The 24,092-nt window shown below is 40.8% G+C and overlaps 1 protein-coding gene across 1 annotated transcript in view; it reads right to left on the bottom strand.

Annotated features, from left to right (window-relative positions):
* Positions 1-17,077, bottom strand: part of Chd6 (chromodomain helicase DNA binding protein 6) — a 206,508-nt gene extending 189,431 nt beyond the window's left edge. Inside the window, 1 exon segment of the mRNA XM_047538643.1 lies at positions 17,005-17,077. The gene's annotated coding sequence lies outside the window, so the exon portion shown is untranslated.
* Between the last annotated feature and the right edge of the window lie 7,015 nt (positions 17,078-24,092).

Genomic DNA, 24,092 nt, shown 5'->3' with positions numbered 1-24,092 from the left:
CCTTAAAGTCTTTTGAACACCATTTTCACCCCTAAAAGTTGACTGACTCCTCATTGCTGTAATTATTTATTAAATGATGTCTCCTTCACTAGACTGTAAGGTTTGATAACAGGATTTGTACTCATATTTGACTTGCAAATGCCCTTGCAGAGCCCCCAGTATATGGTACTTGTAAATGTTTACTGAATAACAATGCTATCAGTAAATCCATACCAACTCCTACCAGTGTGGCAAAAATCAGGTTATCACACTCATCTAATCAAATCTTCCACAATACCAACAGTAATGCACTGTTGGACCCTTTTAACCTTTGCTAGAGCAATCACCAAGATTTGTTGCCATTCTCTCCCTAGAATTATAACTAAATAATCAGTGCTCCCCAACAACTTGATCCAACAGTTGAATGGATCTCACAGACATACATTTGCATGTACACATATGTAAAAACAAATCTCACTATTGTGTAAAACTATAATGTACCATAAAAACTACAGGAGAAAAGAACATTTTGCATAATTCCATTTGAAGTTCAACAATAGGCAAAAACTAATCTTTGGTGACAGAAGTCCAGAATAATACTAAGGCAAGTGGAATAGGGGTGATGTCTTATCAGGAAGGAACCACAAGAGAACTTATGGGGTGCTGGGATGTTTTTCTGTTGATCTGAGGGTGGTGTTACACAGGTATGTACACATGTTAAGAGTTCATCGAGCAGCATACTTGAGATTAGCACAATTTTACTGGAATGAATGCTATACTTGAAAAACGTACATTCTATCTATGGTCCTCACCTACACTACTCCCCACCCAGAGCCAGTACTCAATGAGCTCTATAAGACTGCCTAACCATTTCAAAAAAGAGAAGCAAAATCTAGCCAAGCAAATACAATCAAAGACTTGGTTGGAGCTGCATTACAGTAAATACAATCATCTTCTCACACAAGCAAGAAACTTGCTTCAGCCCACAGTTGCATTGTTGCCTGCAGATTCTGGATAGGTAGCACTTCCCTTTCCTACAACTGGCCTGGTGGGAAACATAATCCCTAGATACTCTGTCCTACTGCTAAGGCATATGATTCCAATGCATTTCAGATGGGAGGGGAGGATATGGAATTTTACAACTAGAAGCTCTTCCTACTACATTAAAAAATCTAGACACACTGGGCGTTAATATCAGAAGAAAGTCTCTTTTGGAAATTTTCATTTAAATTTCCTGTGACTATTTACCTGCCTGGCAAACTCCTATTATCCTTCAAAACCACAATTCAGATGTCAACTCTTCTATGAAGTTCCTCCTAAACTCCCCACTTGCCTCTATGTTCCTTTTACTATTCTACTTACTTTGTTTCACTACAATTTTAATTATTAGTCGTGTCTATTTCCTGGTGATCACATTTGTCATCCCAACTTCAAGTGCATGGCAAAGCTCTTATGAAGTATGCAAGTGTCTGCTGAACTGACTTGCAACATGACTACCACTGGACATGCCTTACCATTCAAAGGCCAACTCCAGATTCCCAAAATAAGTGGTATTTCCCAGATAAGGCACAGTCTGTACTCAAGAAGAGGGAGTGAAAAAAACTATAAATATTCTCTAAGACAATATTATTTTTAGTGTTGTGGTCACTCAGTCTCTCAGAATGAACTTCAGGGTAGTAAACCGGAGGACTGAATGACTTAAGTGAAGATGATGGGATCTTTCATGTTAGTTAAAATTCCAAAGAGGTATGATGCCATAGACCTGGTCCCAGAAAGCAGTGGGTCCACTTACTTCATTGCAGGTGTTCCTGAACAACAAAGTCCTAGGTGTGTAAGGATCAGCCCAAAGGTGTTGTGAGATTAAAGAAAAGAATCAGATAGATCTAGGATACACAAAGTACAATTTATTGGGGGACTTACTGACAGAAGCATGGTCCTAGTGGTAGTCAGCAAGAACAGCTGGTTGGGCTGGGGGTGTAGCTCAGTGTAGAGCGCTTGCAGAGCACTGTGAGGCCGAGTTGATCCTCAGTACCAACATAAAAATAATAAATGAAATAAAGGTATCATTACTCATCTATAATGGAAAAAAAAAGTTGGGTTGCAATTTGGGTTAGAAAGAGGGATCTATTTTATGGATTAGGATCAAAAATGATTCATTTGGCTGGAATAAAACCTGGTTTATTTTAAGATACTATCAAAAAGAATCAGGGGTATCCCTGGAGTGAGGGTCTGATTATAAAGCCCCACATATGACTCTAATGGTTTATCTATTTATGGCTTTTCTGGGAAACTATGCAGGAAAATGGGCTAATTAAATGGCGATCATAATGATTATGACTCAAGATAGCTATAGTTGTGTTCAAGCTGAATCCACCTAGGGGGTCTCAATGGACCTGCACTTGTACACCTGTAAGAACAAGTAACAGTTGTACACACTGACACATGCCTATAACCCCAGCAACTTGGGAGGCTGAGGCAGGATGATTGTAAGATCAGTTTGGGTAACTTAGCAAGGCCCTAAGCAACTTAGCAAGACCCTGTCTCAAATAAAAAGGGTGGGGATGTGGCCTCCGTGGTTAAGCACTGGTAGGTTCAATTCCTGGTACCAAAAAGAAAAAAAAAAAAAAAAAAAAAAAAAATCATAAGAGAATGGAACAAATTATTTTACCTCCTATGCCTCGGTCCCTCATCCATACAATGGAGTTAATACAGAACCTACAACTCACATGTTAAAGGATTGAATGAAACACTAAATATAAAGTGCTTAGAGCCTGGCATACCATAAGTACTCAATAAACATTTGCACTAATTATTTTGCACCTCTGGAATAGAACAAATATGTTTTGGTTTTACTTGGTCCTATCACACTCCTGCCCTTCCTGGCACTGGGCCACATCTATTCCACAGGGCTCTCCCCCACCGGCTGCCCTGTTTGCACAGCTGATTCCTCCTCCATGCGGGGCTTCCTCAGGCAATTGGAACACCCACCCAGCAGTGTTCCCCTCCTCTTCCATTCTCCTAAGAAAAACTTCGTAACTTCCTGTTTCATTTCCTTGGTGCTCCCCCCTATGATTAATGACAGCAAACTGATCAAATACACAGGTCCCTACAGTCACTCTAATACTCTTACAGGTAAATCTAGTTAAATAATGAAAACTTCAAGATTTCAGGCTTTGGTATCTAACATGAGATCAATCCCTCCTTCCATTCATCCCCTTTGCTATCTCTCTTGTGTTCTTGCAGGGAGAAGGGGGTTTGCTTGCAACTACAAGTAATAAAATATAGATGCTCATCTCACCTTCCTGTGAGGCAAGACCTTCAGTAAAGTTCCCTACAGTACTGCCCTCCTACTAGCTTCATTCAACACAAATAAAACTACCAGTCTAGTCAAGTTTAAGGGCATTTACAGAAACACAGCTCCATGACTATAGGAAGTAGAGTGCTCAAGTTAGGACTCTGCTTTCCACGCTCTCTGGTAGACTGCCTCTGGACCAGCTATGCCTCCACACTGCTCTCCCACAAAGCTGTCATGCTCCTCTAGTTGCTGGGTCACAACTAGCATTTCTCTTCAATTAAAAAACACACAGAATAAAAACGATGAGTTTCTGGGGTATGGAAACTATACTTAAATAAACTATTTTTTAAAGACTACAGAATAGAAAACACAATTATCACAAATAATAAGAATAAATACCCAGCTTTGAAATCTCTCAATCAAGCTTGTAACAACAAATGCATAGGCATGTGTAATGGAACAACATAGTGCTTTTATTACTGTGTGCATGGTCACAGCTTCCTTGTGGACGGAGGCAGAGCAGACTCTCTGGCCCTGCTCTGTTCCCAGACCTTCAAGGCCTCTAGCTGAGGTTAAAACTGGCCTTCTTCACTGGGGCAGTATGGACCCACCAAAGGAAATAGCTGTTCTTGGGGGAGATGAAAATATCTTTGTTTAAGTATAAGCAGACAATATACAGCATATAAACAGATACACAGTATATACAGTGTAAATCATGTTTTCATGGTTAGGAAAGCACTAATGTTAAAAAAAAATCCTTAAGAAGCAACAGGAAGAGAAAAACTGGGTTAAAATAATTTATCTTCATGTAGCCAACTTTGAAGATTTCATACCTAGGTGGAAACGCATCTCATTTACCCATTTCCCTTTGTGTGTGCACATGTGTGTGCATGTGTGTGCGCACATGTATGCATACATATATGCTTAGGGGGATGTCAGGCGGAGCAGGGACTAATGTAAAGGACATAATCCTAATGTTTCCTATTCCCCTGGCCAAATACCATCTCATTCTCACCACGTTCTTATAACATGCTCAGGTTTACAAGAAAGATGTTTGAGTTCACTTTTGCATATGGGACAGGTGAGTGAAGCTGCCTACTGTGTGGCTGGAACTGAAGGTGTAAGTCACAGGAGAGGGTGCAGTCATCCAGATTTGAAACAACAGGAAGAAGTCAGCTTTAGAAGAGGTTTAAAACTAAGGCAAACAAACAAAAGGACAGGCTCAGGAACAATAAAGGGGTACACAGAGAGGTTTTAATAGTGGGGAAAAAATTAAAATCCCAAACTATATAATAATCAGTGGTCCTCAAGAAACAGCAGAAAGCTGCCGGGTGAGGTGGCGCATGCCTGTTATCACAGAGGCTCAAGGGTTAGGCTGAGGCAGGAGGAGGATCACAAGTTCAAACCAGCCTCAGAGATGGCAAGGCCCTAAGCAACTCAGTAAGACCCTTGTCTCTAATAAAATACAAAAAGGGCTGGGGATATGGCTCAATGGTTAAGTGACCCTGAGTTCAATCCCTGGTACCAAAAAAAAAAAAAAATAGAAAAGGAAAGAAAGAAATAACAGAAAATTCCTAACTCCTAATGTTCAGATGAATTAAGAGCTCTGAAAATTTGCTCCCAAAGTCTCATTAACTCTATAACATTGTCTTAACTAAAGCACTGGAGTGATCTAATAGTTTTAATTCTAGGATGGAAAGTAACTGTCAGAACAAAACCTCTCTTAGCCTAAGCAAGGCATGAAAAAAAGGTGTGTACTGGATGTTCTACTTGAAAACTGCATGCATATATAAGGCTGATCCCAGGCCTATGGTGGGGAGCATGGAAGAAGGGAAGCAGAGGAGGACCAGGAAGCTGAGCCACACTCATTCTCAGTGTTTCCATTTCAATTCCTGAAATCCTGTGACTAACAGATCAAATTAATCAATGCTGAAAGGTAAGGACACATGGTAACTTGATTTAATGCAAACTACTTGACTGAATTCTAATGGGTGAATAGAAAATGGGTTATAAAAAGCATCTGTATGAGAAAAATTTAACATTATGAGTGATACACTGTATTTATGTAGAATGACCTTAGGACAAATACATAAAATCTTTAGGAATCGAAGTATCTCAAATGGTATATAGCAAAAAAAAAGATTGAGAGAGTGTTAAAAAGCAAAGTTGACTAAATGTTAATAACTACTGAATTGAGGTAAAGAGGGGGCTGGGTATTTACAGTACTATATGTATGATATTTTTCAAATTACAAAAATAGGGAAATATATTTACCTGGATTCTTTATTTTGAAAGGTTATACTAGTACTAATGGGTTGAGACAAATGTCAAGAGTTAAAGGTAACTTACCTATTTGTACCAGTACAGATAGTATGGTATAAACCAAATCCATATAAGACTTACTGTTTTAATTCATGCATTTTAACTTTATCTCATAGTCTGATTAAAAATGGCCAAAAAGTTTCATTCCATCCACTCTCATCCCCAAGGGAGATTTTTACTTAATAATAAAGAGAAAAGTAAAGAAAATAGAATGTCCTAAGTACTCAATATGAGTACATGAATAAAGGAAAACTGACTTTACGGAAGGCAAGAATTTATTGAGAATCTCCTATGTACAAATCTCTATCAGGAATTCAAGTATAAAGAATGAACCTTGCACCTGCAGGGGCTTTAATTTTGTTGGAGAAATAACCATACAAAAAATTCAAATAATAATAATGGCTGGTTGTCTTTCCTTAATTTTGGCTCTTAGCCAGGCCATCACAATAGCCTCTAATTCATGTACTCTATGGTAGGACCCTCTACACCAGTAGTTCTCAACTTGGGCCCAAAGGAATTCCCTGGAAGTTACAACTAATAACTGAGTACCTCCTCCAGAGAATCTGATTGATTGTGTGGAAACAGGGCACTTACATTTTTATTTATTTTTAAATTTTTATTTATTTATTTTTTCATACTGGAGATTAACCTGGGTTGCTTTAATACTGAGGTACATCCCCCCAGTCTTTTTTTTTTTTTTTTTTTTTTTTTTTTTTTGAGACAGGGCCTTGCTAAGTTGCTTAGGGCCTTGTAAGTTGCTGAACCTGGCTTTGAATCTGTGATCCTCCTGCCTCAACCCTCCCAAACTGCTGGGATTACAGGCATGCGACACCATACCCAGTGATTCCCTATTTTTAAAAATTGTAACACTTTGCTTACAACACCAGGTACTGTTCCAAGGTTTGACATAAATTAACTCATTTGTTCAAAATGATCATGACACATTATTCCCACTTTAGATGAGGAAACTGAGGCACCAGGAGGATCACATAGCCAGTAAGTGGCAGACTAGGATTTGAATCCAGGTAGTATGTCTACAGAATCCATGCCCTTCTACACTATGCTATAATGATTGCTTACCGACTGTTGGGCTGCCATCCTATGAATAAAGTTAATCATGGTCTTCTGAGAAATTTACTTCCAAATTATTAGAAATGTGAAGGATAGCTAATTAAGGCAAAAAACCATCCTTATGTCAAAAAAGGTGGAATTTCAGAAACAGTAGAAGTAGATAACTGATTGCAAAAAAAGAAATAGAGGTTTTTATAGTATGACACCAAGAAAGATAAATTCGGTAGAAGCACCCCTGGAACTTTAGAAGAACTCTAAGAAGGGGCAGAACAGAAGGGTAAATGTAAGCTTTCACATGGAGGTGCCATGGACAGAGCCCATATTGTATATGTAATAGTGGGTAGTGAGACAGTAGCATACAAGAAAAGGCAGCACACTGTGGTGCTTAAGAATGCAAGATCCAAGAGTCAAACCACCTGGTGACCAGTTCTGTGTCTGTAAACAAGTATCTCCATCTCTGTCCCTCAGTTTCCTCATCGGAAAAAAACAATGGGCTAATGGGCATTATTCATGAAGATCCATGATAATAATTCATGTGTATTAATCAGGATGAGGTTGGTTATGCTGCATTAACAAAAAAAAAAAAAAAAAAAAACTCTCGTTTAAAAACTTAGTGGCTTTAAAGTAAATGCCTTTTTGCTATGAAACCACTGCATATTTCCTTCAAAAGTACCTGCTTAGAAGTGACACATATCACTTCCATTCAAAGTTCAATATCCAAAGCATGTCACATAGCTATGTCCAACTTCAAGGTAATAGAAGTGCAATTCCACCATGTGTCAGAAAAAGAGAAACAGAACACTGGTGAAAAGTCCAAAACAACCACCCATACCATGCAAGAACCTAAACCCACAATCTAACACAGAGTAAGCCACTCAGTAATTGATAGTTATTATTATCACCATGATTACTGAGGGTCTGGAACCTATTCTAATAACCCCAAGTCATAAAAGTAAATAGTTGAATAAGCAGATGAGAAAAAATCTTATCATGCACATACTTGCAACAAAGCAAAGGTGAACGTGTGTATCTATCATGATATAAGGGAGATGCCCAAAGTTTCTAGTAAGCAAAACACAGTAAACCAGAATTATCAAATAGTATAACAAGATTTGACCAAAATGTTCCAGTAAACGATAGTTAAAAGTTACCAAAATAAATCCACTCATTCTTACTCATTTAAGACAAGTAAAATTTTGTTGATAATATTTGCACTTGTTTAAAGAACATTTTAAAATTATGCAGCTTTTCAAAGATTCACTCCTAATTTCAGAGCACTTCTTCCCCATGCTTTCCCCCATAAAACCTTAAGGGAAATTCTTCTATGTGACTTTCAAGACCCCTAACACTTGAAGGTTAGCGAAGAAATCCTAAACAACAAAACAAGAATTGATTTAATCATGAGTTGGCCATAGATCAGCTCTGTAGCTTCACAAAATATTTACATGACAAGGCCTGATTCCATCATTCATCAAATGATGAGAATGGACTAGATGTCCCTCAGAAGTAACTTCTACTCTACCACATTCAAGAAAAGGAAGCTTTACTTAAGGAGAATCTAATTGTGATGTCAACATTTGTAAGATCTGGTAACTCATAAATCTTAAACTAGAATAACCTGCCTCAACCACACCAATAACAGTAGCAACAAAACTTAGCTCAAAAATAAACATGCAACCTGTAATCCCAATGGCTCAGGAAGTTGAGGCAGGAGGATTGCAAGTTCAAAGCCAGCCTCAGCAACTCAGCAAGGCCCGAAGCAACTCAGCAAGACTCGTTTCTACATTATAAAAATATAAAAAAAAGGGCTGGGGTTGTGATTCAATGGCATAAGCACCCTTGGGTTCAATCCCCAGTAACGGGGCCAGGGGATCGCTGAACATGCAGGGCCACGGCACACATGTAATCCCCAGCTGCTCAGGAGGTTGAGGTAGAAAGATCATGAGACCAAGGCCAGAACGTACGGCACACTAAGCAAGATCCTGTCTCAAAATAATAAATAAACAAAACAAATAAAAAAAAGCAACATGTAACCGAAGTCAAGAATACCCAGAGAAAAGGCCAGCTAGTCTAAAACCCTGCAATAGAGAAGATAAGAGTGGACAGAAAATGACTCTTATGGGCAAATATGGAGATTGGTATTTGTGTATGGCTTATAAAATCACTGTTTTTCACTAAGATCTCAACCATTCCAGTAACCAGCAGCGATGGGAACAAACACCAAGCAAGGAACCTCCAAACTTAAGTTGGGATCTGTCAAACTATCAGAACTCAATTCCAACAGATGGGTTTTTAATTTTTAAAAGACCCCATATCAAGGGTTCAAATCACATGCCCAAAGATCTAGAACTTGAAACCCTTTGGAGAGAAAGTTAAACAAAGAAGCCCAAAACAGAGGTTACAAAATGTCAAGCCTCCAATCAGTGATATTCATGCCATTTTCAGCTAAACAGAAGCCCCTGCCCAGACAACCTACCACATCTTCACTCACTGAACCCTGAGAGTGAGGAAAGAGTTGATTTATAATAAATCCCAAGAAAGACAATACGGCATTAACTCATGTCATAGCCAAAACAATACTGCAGCATTATAAATTTTGCTAAGTTGGCAACTCCAGTCATAATCTTTAAAGAACCTTCTGATTCTAACATTCTAGCCTGTAAATTGCCACCCAAACACCACTTACTATCTCTCATTCTTTTAAGAGTCACTGCCTAAATGACCATAAGTTCCTTCTGTGAAGCCTCAAATCCAGCAAATATGTTTAATAATACTGCTATCTGATTAGGTTCATTTTATTGTGACTGAACAGCGTTTAAAAAGGTATAATTCTACATGTGGACCTTCACTTAACTTCTACAGCCAAATTCCATCCACTTGTCAATGACAACATAATTTCTAATTCTGCAATGAATATTGATGAATACACTAGAACGATGCTATCCTTGTTTTGGGGGTACCTTAAAATTGACGTACAAGTCAGGCACAGAGTGGCCCACACCTGTAATCTCAGCGGGTGGGAAGGTTGTGGAGGAGGATCCTGAGTTCAAAGCCTGTCTCAGCAAAAGTTTGAGGTGCTAAGCAACTCAGTGAGACCCTGTCTCTAAATAAAATACAAAATAGGGCTGGGGATGTGCTCAGTGGTCAAGTACCCTGAGTTTAATCCCTGGTACCAAAAAAAAAAAAAAAAAAAAAAAAAAAAAATTTGACATTCAAGCAGATGGAGAAAGGAGAAGAACCATATGTAACTTTGAATGAGCAAAGAAATCCCACTTTTTATCAATTAATTCTTAATTATATAGAAAGGGGACAGAAGAAAAGACTCAGTCTCTCAGGAGAGCATTAGAGAAATGTCATAAAAAAAGGAATTCCCTTTAAACACTGCAAAATCATCCTGTAAGTCCACTAACAGATTCACCTGAAATATTTTACAGTAAAAATCTCCACGACCTAAGTAATAAGAATCCTTATAACCAGCACTATTCTAATGAAAACTGGAGAACTATAGTACTGCATCTGAATCTTTACAAGAAAGTTTCTGAAGCCACACTGGAAGATACCATGCATGTTAGCCATAGATGTGAAGGGTCATAAGTACTCACTGGCTTTGAGACACAGCCAAACTTATTTTCTGATCCTACTATTTTCTGAACATTCAAGTCAACTTCCAGATAAAAATAAATAGATAATATAAAAAGGGTAAATAGTGTCAAGTTTAATTATATGACTTGCTAGTCTCATTTCAGGCTGAAGGGCAGTCTTGTTCCATATTATATTTTCCTTCACAGATGAAGGAAAAAAAAAAAAAAATCAACTACTGCTCCAAAGGAAGTTCAAACTAAGGGTCTAGAGCTGCTGTCCATACCAGTGCCACCAAGCCATGTGTGACCATTTGAGTTTAAATTGACTAATATCAAATGCAATTTAAAATTCTTTCCTTCAGTCATACTAACCACATTTTAAGGGCTCAAAAGTTGTATGTGACTAGTAGCTACCCTTGCAGATACAGGACATTCCATCACAGCAGAAAGTTTACTTGACAGTGCTGGTCTAGAACAATGTTTCTTCAAACTTCAACATGCTTTCACTCAAACTTAACAGCTTATTAAAACACAGATTCCTGGGACTTCAACCCAGGTAGTCCATTTCAGTAGGACTTGCATCAAAGTTCCAAGGTAATGCTTATATTGCCCATCATTCTAGGTAATGCTCTCTCTATAGTAAAAGACTAGTTTTTGTTTTTGTTCTTTTCCAACCCATCATGTATAAAACAGCATAAAATAGATTACTATGAAAAAACAAAAGACAAAATAAACTAATGTTTTTTATTATTAGTTTCAATTCCCAAGTCATTTTTCTAGCAAACTGCTATAAAAGCATCCACATGCTCCTATAAAGTCTGCAGAGACCCAACAGTTCACAGACCTGCATGAATCTATGAACTATTTGGAATAGCCTGATCTAGAAAGTCTTATTTTACATTTTTACAATCATCTTTCTGAAGTTTGTCATTAACAATCTCTTTTATGTCCTCTATCACTTCAACATATTTTTACAATTCAAGGCAAAACTGTTAATTCCATTAAGCAGTATATCCCCCTAAGTCCCATAAAGAAAACACTCTACCAGGTTTGCTTAAAGAAGCAATCTATCTGATGGTGTCATCATTTATAATGTGATCTGATTCTGTCCCACAATCAACAATAATGACAGCTTAACCTTTTCATGTGAACCCTAATTGAATTTAGACTAACACTGCAAAAATGGTTAAGCCAAAATATACAATGAGAAATAATAAAGTCTCTGTGTTATTGTAAAATTTCTTTCAATAAATAAAACCTATGATCTGAATCTAGCCTGCCAACATAAGCCTTCAAAGAATTTCTGAGAATACTGATGATTTTTCTTGAACCCAAAGCAAACAGCCCAGGTACATTTCTTTACTCATGTACACTCAAGGAAAGAACAAACCAGAGTCAGTGCCCTGCACCAAACTGCCTAAAGCTAAGGTATTTTCCCTAATCTACAATCAAACCAAATAAACTGATTCGTCTATTCAACTTCTGGCTAGTCCAACAATGTACTTCTGTAAGAAAATCACCAGGATAACTTGAAGTTCAGTCACCCTCCTACAGCTGCAATATTAGGATGTTCTTGTTGCTATAGAAATTTATCAATTTTTTTTAATTTCAGTAAATCATAAAATAAGGCCCTGAGAACTTCAATGAGATACTATCTCTACGGTAATACCTGATTTAATGGAACTTGATATATATGCATGTTCTTTGTAAAATAATGTTCAACTAGACATTATTTTAAGAAAAACTCCTCTCAATAACAAAAGTTGCAAGGTATCTCATAAAAGTCTGAGAAATAGGAATTCTTGTAATTATCCACTCCAATATAAGAAAGAAGATCTTTTCCCTCCTAATGTATTGAACGAAGCAGTAACAGAATGAGTAAGTACTAGTATTCAAAGCAAGAAAATGTCACAAGATTTTGTCACAGCCACCCCTCCAATCCTATCTGCAGAAGCAGATGACTGAAACACCCAGAGGCCCAGGACTCTCTAAACTGCCTTGTGATTGTCCCATACTTCCCACTCCAACCTTTAACTCTTATGAGGTGGCAAGGATGTGCAACAGCTTCCATAAAACCATAGGGAGGAAGAATTCTGGGGATGCTCCCAGGAATACCTGGATGCTGCCCAGAAGGATGCAGGCATGCTTCACCAAGCCCAAGTCAACTGCTGGAGGCTAAGACTGCAGGATGGGCACTAAAGGGCAAAAGGCCCAAAGAAGTTAGCCTCCAGAAGAATATTTTGCTCCTGCGAAACAACTGTTTTGGAATGGCCTAAACCAATGATCCTTAATTCCCATCCCACCCCCACCACCCCACAAATGGGTGGAAAAGAACAGGAGTAGAAGAATGGTTGAGAATCACAAAGGCAATGCATTCTCTTCCTATGAAAACATAATAAAAACCTACTTTGCATACTATTTTGCTGCATTCAGTGGCCAACTAAAGACTCCCTAGGGGTCTTGAGCCCCAGAATAAAAAGTCTCAATCTATCTGGGTAGAAAACTAACAGTAAGTGTACCACAGTAGTTAGACCTTCTTTTCACCTGAAGCCTGGCCTTCTGAATAAAAACAATTGTGGAATTCAAAAAAATTCCCAGACCAAGATACTCAGTCACAGAGTGTACAAGAAAATGCAAATTAGACCTTAAGTTTTAACAACTGATTAAAAATCAATAATGGATCCATAAAATTAGAACAATGAACACCCCTTCAAGAATCTTAAGGATCAAAAAAAAGGAAATCTCCTTTCACTTATTTAGAAAATTCAAAATATTCATCACTTTCTATGTGTGTTGCATTCACATCCTCAGGTTACCTTAAGTTCTACTTTCCAGTTATCCTCAAATTTTCAAATACTGTCTTAGTATATTAAGTTCTTCTGAAATAATTAGCAAATAAAAGTACCATGAGAACTGTTAAAAATCAGGTTTTTCTTACTAAAAGTTTTACTGTCCTTTCTTATGACTATAAAGAAAAAAGGTTCCTTAATTAAAAAATAAAATCCTGATTCCACAAAATAGAAACTACTTAAGTTATGTCATATACAGCATCAAAGATTAAGGTCCCAGAACAGAACAATGATGGCATACCACCTAAAGAATAAAAGTAAGTGGATATACAGAATCACTATAATAGACTACAAAATCCAACAAATACAGGTACTTCAGGCAAAAGTAAACATTTTTCTCTGGATGTTATGCAAATGATTTCGTTCAGAAATGGGAACAGGGATGGATATTTTAAAATAACTTCATTTTACTACCTTCAGGACTTTTATGGAAGTAACAATTTCTCATGAGGGTATCAACGCCCTCCACAACAGGAACGAAAGAAAAGACATTTTGGCAAGGAAAGTGACTGCATTCTCTCTCTGCACTTCATGATTATTATGCACCAGCTAAGCCTAAACTCCTAAGTGCACTATATTGAGAAAAGGGGGGAAGGGTGCCCTCACTGCATTTCAATGCCCCTCTCAGTGACAAATTCCTGAAGTGGAAAACTAAAAAAACGGATATGTGTACAGGAGAATATAGGAAATGGTGTGTTAGTTTAGCAGCACCACTCTACTAAAACATGACAGCACACTCAAACTTTTAAAGGAATCTTTGGAGAGTGAGTTCTGGTGAAATAAATGTGCCTTGGAACCAGATGGTGAGTTCAAACTCTGGCTCTATCACTTACTAGCTTTTATGGCCTTGAATAAGTTAATCATTTCTCTGAGCTGCAGTCCAGCTCCATGAAGTGGCTATCAAAGCAGGGAAACTTTCATCTCTGTAGCCCCAGTATATGGTTGAATGCTGGATATACACCAGGTATTCAATCAATGCTAGTTCTTTTGCTCCTCTCACAAGTATGTCACATTCCGTTGCAAACAAAAATGTCTCTAGGGAACAGATACCTAAGCCCTAGCTATTATGTATTTCAAAGAGTTTTCAATATAATAACCTGGAACAGGTGAATGCAGGCAGTCCCATGAAATTCTCTGCAGCTTTTTCACTGGATTAAACTAAAACTTTAAAAAGTGATATCTGTTTAAAAAAAAAAAAAAAACTTTTAAGATTTGTGATACTTCAGGAAAGGAAGGAGTAAGAGCACAATTTCCTCAGTTTATTGGATATTGTCATTGTCCTACCAAAGGTATTTTTGCATATAGAAACTTCAAATCCTAAAACCTATTCAAAAATAATCTATGTGTGACTCAAAGTCTTCCCATGAAAGTTGAAAAACAGGCACTCACAGAAAGAATGAAGCCTGTACTGCAGAACCTCACAGTTTTAACACAGGAAGACACAACCACAAGCCTTGCTTGGGACTAGTCTGTACTTCCAAGAAAACCAAAAATTCTTTGAAACTTCTACAAACCAAAGAGATCTCCAAGACACAGTAGCCCCAGGGCTTATTATTTCTGAATAGCTTCCTGCAATACTAAATTGGCAAATTTACAACAAGATGTGGTTTCCTAAAGCAATAATTCTGCCTCAGATTTTCTTTAGTATTTGAAATCATCATATGAAAAGGACATCCATAAATACAAAAACTAACTGCCAAAGGATCTTCTAGGAAATTGCAGCAAGGTTAGTTCTGATTCTCCCACTTCACTTCTAACTGGTCCTTCAACTCTGTGTGGTTCTGCCTGAAGTAATATACTGACAAGCATAGAGAACCTCCAACTATACTAATAATAAATTACAAAAATATTCATGAAGATAGGAATATTTAAAAGTTGTGGCAAAGTGATCATATTGAAAGATATTGTGCACTATAACAGAAGAGCTAAATGTGAAAAGCAAAGAAGTAACTACAGATTAAAAGTGTGACTCCAGGGAAACTGTAACTCCACACTTAGACACAACTCTAATTTCACAAGAGATCTACTCTGCCCATGGACAGACTACACCAAGAACAGCATCACAGTTATGTTACTATGTGGGAGATTTCAAAGCTAATAAAAACAGAATGGGGGGGGGATGTGTACAGGTTAGCTTTCAACAGTCCATTAATCAAGAAAAAAATTTAAATACAAAAAAGAATCTTAATCCACCTATGAAATCTGCCTGGACAGACAGAACTCCAAAATTAGTAATCTCACTACACATTTTCCCAGGTCTTAGGTTAAAGTGATGTATTGCTTACATGAACCACCTGCTTTGGTTGGCACAAACCATGTTACTTTACAATTCATGTCTAATCATTTTTATCATACACAAATCTCAAGCTTGCTTTCTGCTGCCAGAAAGCCACAAGTTCACAAACCCTCTCTCTGAGGTTGCCAATCCGATCTTCCAATCTGGCTTCCAGTCAAACTACAATGCCATACACAATGATGAGACAGACCCCCCCAGAAGTCAAAATGCTCACAATTAGCCTTGGGAACACAGCAGAGTAATCTCTGTTCAGACTTTTCCAAAGGCTACATGCAGGTCCCATGAAATATGCTGAAACTGGGGGCCTAGTGGGATGGTATTCTTACATACCATTTACGAAACAATAATCAAACACAAGGCAAGATAATTCCAGACGCCTGAAAATTGCAAATCTTTAAAATTTTTCTCTGTTCATGGGTCTATTACACCAGAAATGAACAGTTTTCAAGGGATGGAGAATAAGGCACACAGCCCCAGAGAAAGATGCTCAGAGAAGCCAAGGATTCACTAGAAACCCTGGCCAGATTACTAATGGTCCATAAACCCTAATTTGGAGAACACGGGCCTACAAGCTCAAAATTGAATTATACTGCCTTATTAGATCCCACAGTAGTGAAACCACAGTCATATTAGTCATAACTAAACTAGGACTACTCTATGTACACAAATATAAAGTGACTGCTTATGCATTTTTAATTGGATCAAATAAAACTGAAGCTGCAAACAAACTCAAATTTCAATTATCTCACTAGTGCGGGGATTTCCTAATAACATCTTTTAAAAAAGCAAGAAGCTGCCAACCCTCTGCACATCTGACAGGCATGTCCCTGGAAATTTGCAAACAGCGGACTCCGTTACTTCTCAAGAGCCAAGAAAATAAATACCCTGAAGGGAACAAATTTTTCTTTTTATTTTCAAGCTCAAACATGTAATCTAACAGTGCACAAAACTTGGCAGCGGGGTTTCTGGACCCCTCTAGGTCTCCAATTTTCGGGGCGAGTGCGCGTTAGTGCGTAAGAAGGGGGCGGGAAGGGGTGCGCGATCGGAGGACACGCAGGGGCCCCCGCCCCCTCCCGGAGCAGCAGCCTGGCACCAGCCCACCCTCCTCCACCCCTGCAAACAGGACGCAGGACGGCGAACGGAGCAACTTCTCCGCGGGGGTGGCGGCGGGAACAGCGGTCACCCCGGCCCTCCCAGGCGTCGGGGGGTCCCTCGGTGCCCGCCCCGGGGGGGCCTCCCTACGCCCCGCCCCGAGGCCCGCGGCCAGGGTCTCCCGGACCCCCGCCCCTGCGCGTGGCCCAAGGCGGGCGCACTCCCAAGGACGGCCGCCCGGCCCGAGCGCGGCCCGAGTGCCAGCGGGAGCCGGGAGCGAGCGGAGGCCGGCCCTTCGCCTCAGGCCTCGGGCCGCAGCCTGCCCTCCGCCAGGCCGCTCGCCCGCCGGCCCCGCTCGGACCCCCGCCCGACCGGGCCTCGGCGCCGCCGCAGCCCCTCATCCCGGCTCCATTCATAGGGGCACCCCAGCCCGGCTAGCGGGGCGGGGTCGGGGGCCCGCGAACAAGGCCAGTCCGCCGAGGCCGGAGAAGAAAATAAAAAGTTAAGAGAAGAACTTACCTAAAATGGCTCCTGCAGCAGCCAAAATACAAACAGCTATTATTTGGTGAAGTTTAGCTCAGACACCCTGCAAGGACACCCTAACCCAGCTTGGGCCCGCCTTCTCTGCCGCACCATTGGACTTCGCCAGCCCAAAACACAGAGTTATTGGTCAGATCCGCTGCCGCTCAGACGAAGCCCATTTCAGCTTGCTTGCAGAGGCGAGTGATGGGCTCGCTCCATTGTGCTCGTATTTGCATGGATGTGATCGCGGCGCTGATGGCCCACGCCGGGGCCGCCCCCGCCCCCCGCCTCGAGCCCCCAGCCTTGGAGACGCCGCTGCGCGCGGCCCCGCCCCCCGGGACGGAGCGGCGGGGCCACGGGGGCGGGGCGGGGCGGGGTCCCGCGGGCGGAGGGGGCGGGGCGGGGTCCTGCACGCCGCAGACCGCAGGCAGGGGGCGGGGACCTGGGGCACGCGCGGGAGCTGGAGCTGGCGGGGGCGGGGGTTGAGCCTCGCAGGTGGAGGTCTCGCAGGTAGCGGGCGAGCAATCTGGAAGATCCGGGGCTGGCTTCTTCGGGGATGGGAGAGGATGTGGCTGGAAACCGCGACAGAGGTGTTCTGCGGGGGCCCAGGTAGCGCAGATAGAAGCTAAGAAGAGGCTCGGAACCCGCGGGTCAGAAAAAAAGATGCTGAGAGGCCAAGCAAAGAGAGGAGCCGGGTCGATCATCTCCAGCCCGCATCTCCTGTCGTTCCGCTTGGCTCCCTGTCACACAGCGTGCTTCTTCCCGGGGTCCTGCACACTCCGGGAGTTTTCCAGCCCGGGGGAACCTGCAGCGCTTTGGCTATACCTCCGTAAAATCTGATGTCGAGCCATGGTATATTATTTTCGGGCCTATCTCTGCTATCATCCCTATAGCATCCTCAAGGACAGGCCCAGCATATGGCACAGATTCAAGTAATTGTTATATTCCTTAATTCGTTCGTTAGCAGCTAATTTTTAAGTGCCCACTAACTACCAGACACTGATCTAAGAGGATACGACGGTCGATAGGACAAGCCCTTGCTCTCACAGAATAGGCGAAAGAAAGACAATAAATAAATATAAGAGTCAGGTAGAGATAAATGCATAAAGAAAATACATGGAGGAAGGAAGGAAATTCGACCAGAGCTGGGGAGGAGCAATTAGTCAAGGAAGGATGGGGAGCCTGCCCTGCCAGAGAACTCTGTGTGGCATCTCATTACTGCCTTCTCCCATCCTGGACCTAGCAGATGCCTGCCTGTCCTCCTCACCCCCCTGCATGCCTCATCTTGAGTGTTTCTTCAGAACCCACTGAAAAACTGGTTGGATTCTGACTTCAGATGCTCATTTTGCCTTAATTAAAGCAGGAAGAACTGAGTCTGATGAATCCAAGAGCAGTTTGTCGGATACATTTAAGATGTACATGATTTGAGTGTGTCAAGGGTAACTGTAATGAGTAGAGCCTTACTGCAGCCCCAGAGCAACTATTTTTAGTCTTTGAAATCCCAGTTTTCCTATGACTTTCAGCCTGGGCCCTAACTCTCTTCTGAGTAATGCTTCTTCATTTCTTGGCAGTCGCCAGAGATTTATCCAGTTAGAAATACACAGGTAGCAGCTCCATTCCACCCATCTACCTCACCAGACACCTTTCTTTTCATTTGACTCAAGGTGTGTTCATGGCCCTTCCTTCCTCCTCTTTCTCCCTTCCTTAACAAATATGTATTAATCATCAACTACATTCCAGATATTGTTTTAGACACAAGGATAGGGTATCAAACAAGGCAGACAATACCCCTGCCTGGCATGGTGACCCTCGCCTGTAATCCCAGCGGCTCTGGAGGCTGAGACGGGGAGATCCCAAGTTCAAACCAGCCTCAGCAATGGCAAGGAGTTAAACAACTAAGTGAGACCCTGTCTCTAAATAAAATACAAAATAGGGTTGGGAATGTGGCTCGGTGGTTAAGTGCCCCTGAGCTCAATCCCCAGTATCCCCCCCGCCACCACCAAAAAAATACTCCTATCCTCAAAGAACTTATAGTCTGGTTGTGGGCAAGGTGCCCACATAGATCCTGAGGATCTCTCATCCTGCCAAACTAGTGAGTTCACTGAGAGCTGCTTTCCCCTCCCTGCTGCAGCTTCACAGGGACTGCTTATTTGACTTCCTAAGCCAGTTGCTGCTACAGCTAAAGTAGAACCTGCAGCAGGACAAGGCAACTGGTAATTCCAGCCTCCTCAACCCAACACCAGAATCAAGGGTTCTAGAACTCTCAACAGTGCTCCAGGGGCTCAGGTCTATGTACTTTCTAGAAAGTGTGGGGAGCAGCATTAATCTGTGAGGTGGAGGAGAAATGGGATTCCAGCCAGGGAGCAGCATGTATGTACCAAGGCAGAGTCTGGGGAGGCATGGGAACAGGGGGAGAAGATCAACTTGTCAGTTATTGCTGTTCTCAACATCGAGAAAAGTCAGCAGCACAAGAGCAGTTAAACATACAGAGACATGATGTTAGGTCACCAAACAAGGAGTACAAATGGATTCACAATGGAGTAGGACAGGCACAAGCCAAAGAAGGTCTGAGGCCATGTTGGGGAGAGGATGCAGGATTGACCTTGAAAGTGTAAATATGCAGAACTCAGTAGTTAGTGGAATCTGACTCTTCAAGCACTTCAGTAATAGCTAGGGACCTCAGGAGAGGCCCCTGGAGGGGAAACAGAGCAGCGAATTTGCTTTTTGCTGCGTTCTGGGTTGTCCAGAAACAGAGCCAGATTTTGTAGTGCAGGAGTGAAGCAAAAGTGTAAGGCAGGGAAGAAAAGCCAATACCGGATGGTTATTAAGTGTGGCTGATTGCTTCTGCTCTAGTGATTATCCTCTGAGAAGTCATATAAAATGAGTCTCAGAATTTGCCTTGGGAGAGGAAAGGAGACCTATCTACCAGCTCATCTCTCATTGGATAAGAGTCATCCCAGTTGTTCGTGCCTAGATCCAAGTGGTCTTCTCTGGTGTCCCAAAACTCAACAAGAGACCCTGGCAAGAGTCACACAACAGGGTCATGAGGCAAAGTGCTACCAGGGTGCAGCTGTGTGAAGTCAGATGGAGCAGAGCTGAACGCCACAGCAGCTGCTGGAACAGAAATGTTTGACACTGTGAAGCTCTGAAGGTTGGCTACAGGGGTGATGCCAGAGGTGCATGAATTTCTGTACCATATAGTATGTCCCCATTTCCAAAGAGCCCCAGAACAGTCACCCCAGGAGCTGTGAGCTGCTCTGAAGGGAACCATAGAAGGGCTTCCAAAAGTTCTAAAACTTGCTGGTAGTAAGTCCACAAACACAAGATGAACTGCACCTGACATGTTCCCTTGCTTCCTTGCTTCCATTCACTTGTCTGTTTCTTCCTTTAGACTATAAGCTTCTTTATTGTTCTTGTTTATATACCTGTGACAGGAAAAAAAGGTTATTTTTACCAATCATTTCATTTCCCTCATAGGATTGTAGCAAAATTACACTTCTCAGTAATCAGGTAGACCCACGTGACTGAGCCCTGGATAATGAAATCTGGGCAGAGTGATAATAGATCCTGTTTCTGGGCATCCCCTAAAAACCTCCATGTGATCCTCCAAGCTTTCCTAATCTGCTGACCAGATGCAAAATTGCCCAAATGGAAGCCCAGGAAATGCAATAGCATGAGCTTGGGTCCCTGTCTGACTGCAAAGAGCAGATCCCTGTGCTTGCCTACACTCAACCATGATACAACCAATAATAAACTGTCACAGTGTCAAGTCACTGAAATGTGAAAGTGCTTTGTTGCAGCCATTTGCATATCCTGATTAATACAGTACATGTCATTTGATTCCATGTACCTCCAAGGCAGAGATTGTGTTTGTAATGCAAGCTGTGGTGCAATACCTGGCACATAGTAGGCATTACTCAAGGTGTGAATGTGTGAATTAGCTGACAACTGAACCTAGTCTTAAAGGATCAGAGGTAGAGTGCCAGGGAAGGTGCAGGTAGAAAGTGTTCCACAAAGAGGGCATAGCATGTACAGAGGCAGAGGGACTAGAAAGAATATGGTCAGTTCTCAGCATTGCCAAAAGCTTGTGATGCGAGCAGGCAAGGGCTTAAGTGATGTTAGAGAGATGCCAAAGGCCAGATCATAAAAGGTCTTCTATGTATGCTACATGAAGAAGTTAAATATTTATCCTATAGGAAGCATTCAAGAATTATAAATAAGGATGTGATCATCTAGTTTATATTTAAGAAAGATCTTTCTAGCTTCCCAAAAAAAGTGTGGATTAGAAAGGAAGAGCCAGCCAATCACGGTAGCAAGTGCCTGTAGTTCTATTTACTTGGGAGGCTGAGACAGGAAGATCTCTTGAGCCCAGGAGTACAGGGCCAGTCTGGACAACATAGCAAGACCCCGCCTCTTTAAAAAATAGAAAAAAGGAAGAGCCAAAAATACAGATTTTTAAAAAACAATATTTCCATTTTTTCACAAGTCATTCATCCCATGAAATGTCCCACTAAAAAGATATTTTGGGATCAAGCTTGTTTGGGTAGTTTTTGCATACCATAGCTCCTTTTGGAGTTTTTTTAGAGATTATTTATTTATTAGCATGTTGAAAAATGCAGTCCTGCATTAATGAGATCTATCAAACTGAATGTAATAGTACTCAAATTATTTGACCATAGAATCCTCTTTTCATTTAACTATTAAAATTGATATTGCTTAAGATTAAATTTGGCTTTCTGCAATAGAAAAAAAAAAGAGAGAGAATAATGATATTGAAATTTATTTTTGTCTTGCATAAAAAAATAAAAAGCAGGCAGTCCAAGAGTGGTCTAGCAACTCTATGGTACTTTAGGAATTTAGTTCCCAGTAGTTTTGCTTCGCCTTTGTTAGCTTTCACTGCCAAAGTCACTTGTAGTCCAAGATGGCTACTAGATCTCTGGTCCAGATGTTTTGGAAGGAAAAAGGGAAGGCAAAGTAGAAACAGTGGGTCTGAGTCCCTTAAATAGGCTTCCTGGAAATACTACACATCACCTTTTCTTACCTCTCATCGGCTAGAACTTAGTCACATGGCCACCCCAAGCCACAAAAGGAGACTGGGAAATACGGTATTTTGTTTTACTTTCTATTTGTCAAATTAAAAATTGGGTCTATCACTAAGACTGGATAAACCCAATTAGAATTCTCTAGCATATTGTCCTGCAGAAATAATGTTCCACCAAAAGTTAGTTGGGAAAAATGACTAAATGAGGTTGATTTTTAAAACATTTTTAGCCACTGTATTGTGGTATGAGATTCATGTACCATATAATTACCTCCTGCAAATGCACAGTTTGATGATGTTTAGTGAATTATGTAGTCGTGCAACCATACCACAATCCAGTTTTAGAGCATTTCCAACACCTCCCAAAATTACCTAGTTTTCATTTGCCGTCAATCCTCACTCCAACCCCCAGGACCGGGCAACTATCAATCTCCTTTCTTCTCTATAGTTTTCCCTTTTCTAAAAATTTCATATAGACAGAAGATGCAATATGTAGTCTTTTGTGTCTAGCTTATTTCACATAATATTTTTTGTGGTTCATTTGTGTTTTAGAATTTTTTTTTAATTCATTCTTTTTTATTTTTGAATGGTATTCCATTGTATGGATATGCCAATTGTTATTTATCCACTCACCAAATAATGGACATTTGAATTGTTTCCACTTTGGAGTTATTATGAATAATACTGCTATGAACTGTCACATGCAAGTTTTGTGTGGACATATGCTTTCATTTCTCTTAGGTATAGATACCTAAGGAGATTGATGTTTAAAATTGAATGCACTTCAACTATAATGCACCATTAAAAAAAGTGGAAAAAAATTGAATATACTCATTGAAAGCACTCATTAACAACACTGAGATACATTGGTGAATAAAATTTGGCACAATTTATTCATCCCTTGTGGAGCTTGCAGTCGATGGAGAATACAGGCATTAGTCCAAAATTGATGCAAACAAATATTATATCTCAGCAGTGGTAGATGCCATAAAGCAGTGGTATCTGGTGCTGTGATGTTGCACTCAGTGTTGGTCAATGAAGTCAGTAAAACTGTCCTTGAGCCAAGATCTGAAGTATGTCAGAACTTAGTCACCCCATTGAATTCTGTCCTTCAAAGTAATATCTTATGAGGCCTGTTATGGTTTAGATGTAAGGTGTCCCCAAAAAACTCATGTGTGAGACATTGCAAAGTTTAGAGGAAAAATGATTGGGTTATGAAAGCCTTAACCCAGTTAGTGAATTAATCCCCTGACGGGATTAACTGAGTGGTGACCAAAGACAGATAAGGTGTAGTTGGAGGAGGTGGGCATTGGGGCATGCCTTTGGGGTATATATTTTGTATCTGGCCAGTGGAGTCTCTGCTTCTTAATCATCAAGTGAGCTGCTTTCCTCCTCCACACTCTTCTGCCATGATGTTCAGCCTCACTACCAACCCCGAGGAATGAAGCTGGCCTTCAATGGACTGAGACCTCTGAAACTGTGAGCCCCCAAATAAACTCTTTCTCATCTACAATTGTTCCAGTCAGGTCTTTTAGTCACAGCAGTGAAAAATCTGAACAAACAAAGACATACTTATTTCCAAAACTGCTGCCCTCATAAACAACTCTGAGGCATTTTATAGGTTTTCTGGTCTTAGACTTGTTTGTCCTTACATAAAGTCTCTGTTCATTCACCCTCTCTAGAAGTTTTAGAAAGCTCTGAAGCTGACACAACCAAATGTCAACGAAGGTTAGTTTGGGAGTAATCTCTTATATTTTCCAGATGTTCAAAATAAAAAAATAAGTGTGTGTGTGTACATACATTTTTTTCAGTTCCCTTGAGAATTGTACCTGCCGAATAGCCCCGCCTGTCTTGTCAAATGCTGACCTTGTTTTCTCTCTGCAGGAAGAGGATCAGCATTGGAAAGTGACTTCTGGAACCTGGAACCAGGAGGAGGATGCTAATGGTCAGTATGCACTGTGGAGCTGCAGCAGTCCAATTCCTGTATCTTCTTCTACAGGGGCAAATCTGCAACAGGGGTCCTCCTGCCAGAAGTACCATTACC

The sequence above is a fragment of the Sciurus carolinensis genome, chromosome 2 (genome assembly GCF_902686445.1).
Source record: "Sciurus carolinensis chromosome 2, mSciCar1.2, whole genome shotgun sequence".
Taxonomy (NCBI): domain Eukaryota; kingdom Metazoa; phylum Chordata; class Mammalia; order Rodentia; family Sciuridae; genus Sciurus; species Sciurus carolinensis.
Note: the sequence above shows the minus strand (reverse complement) of the source record. Positions and strands in the feature narration are given on the sequence as shown.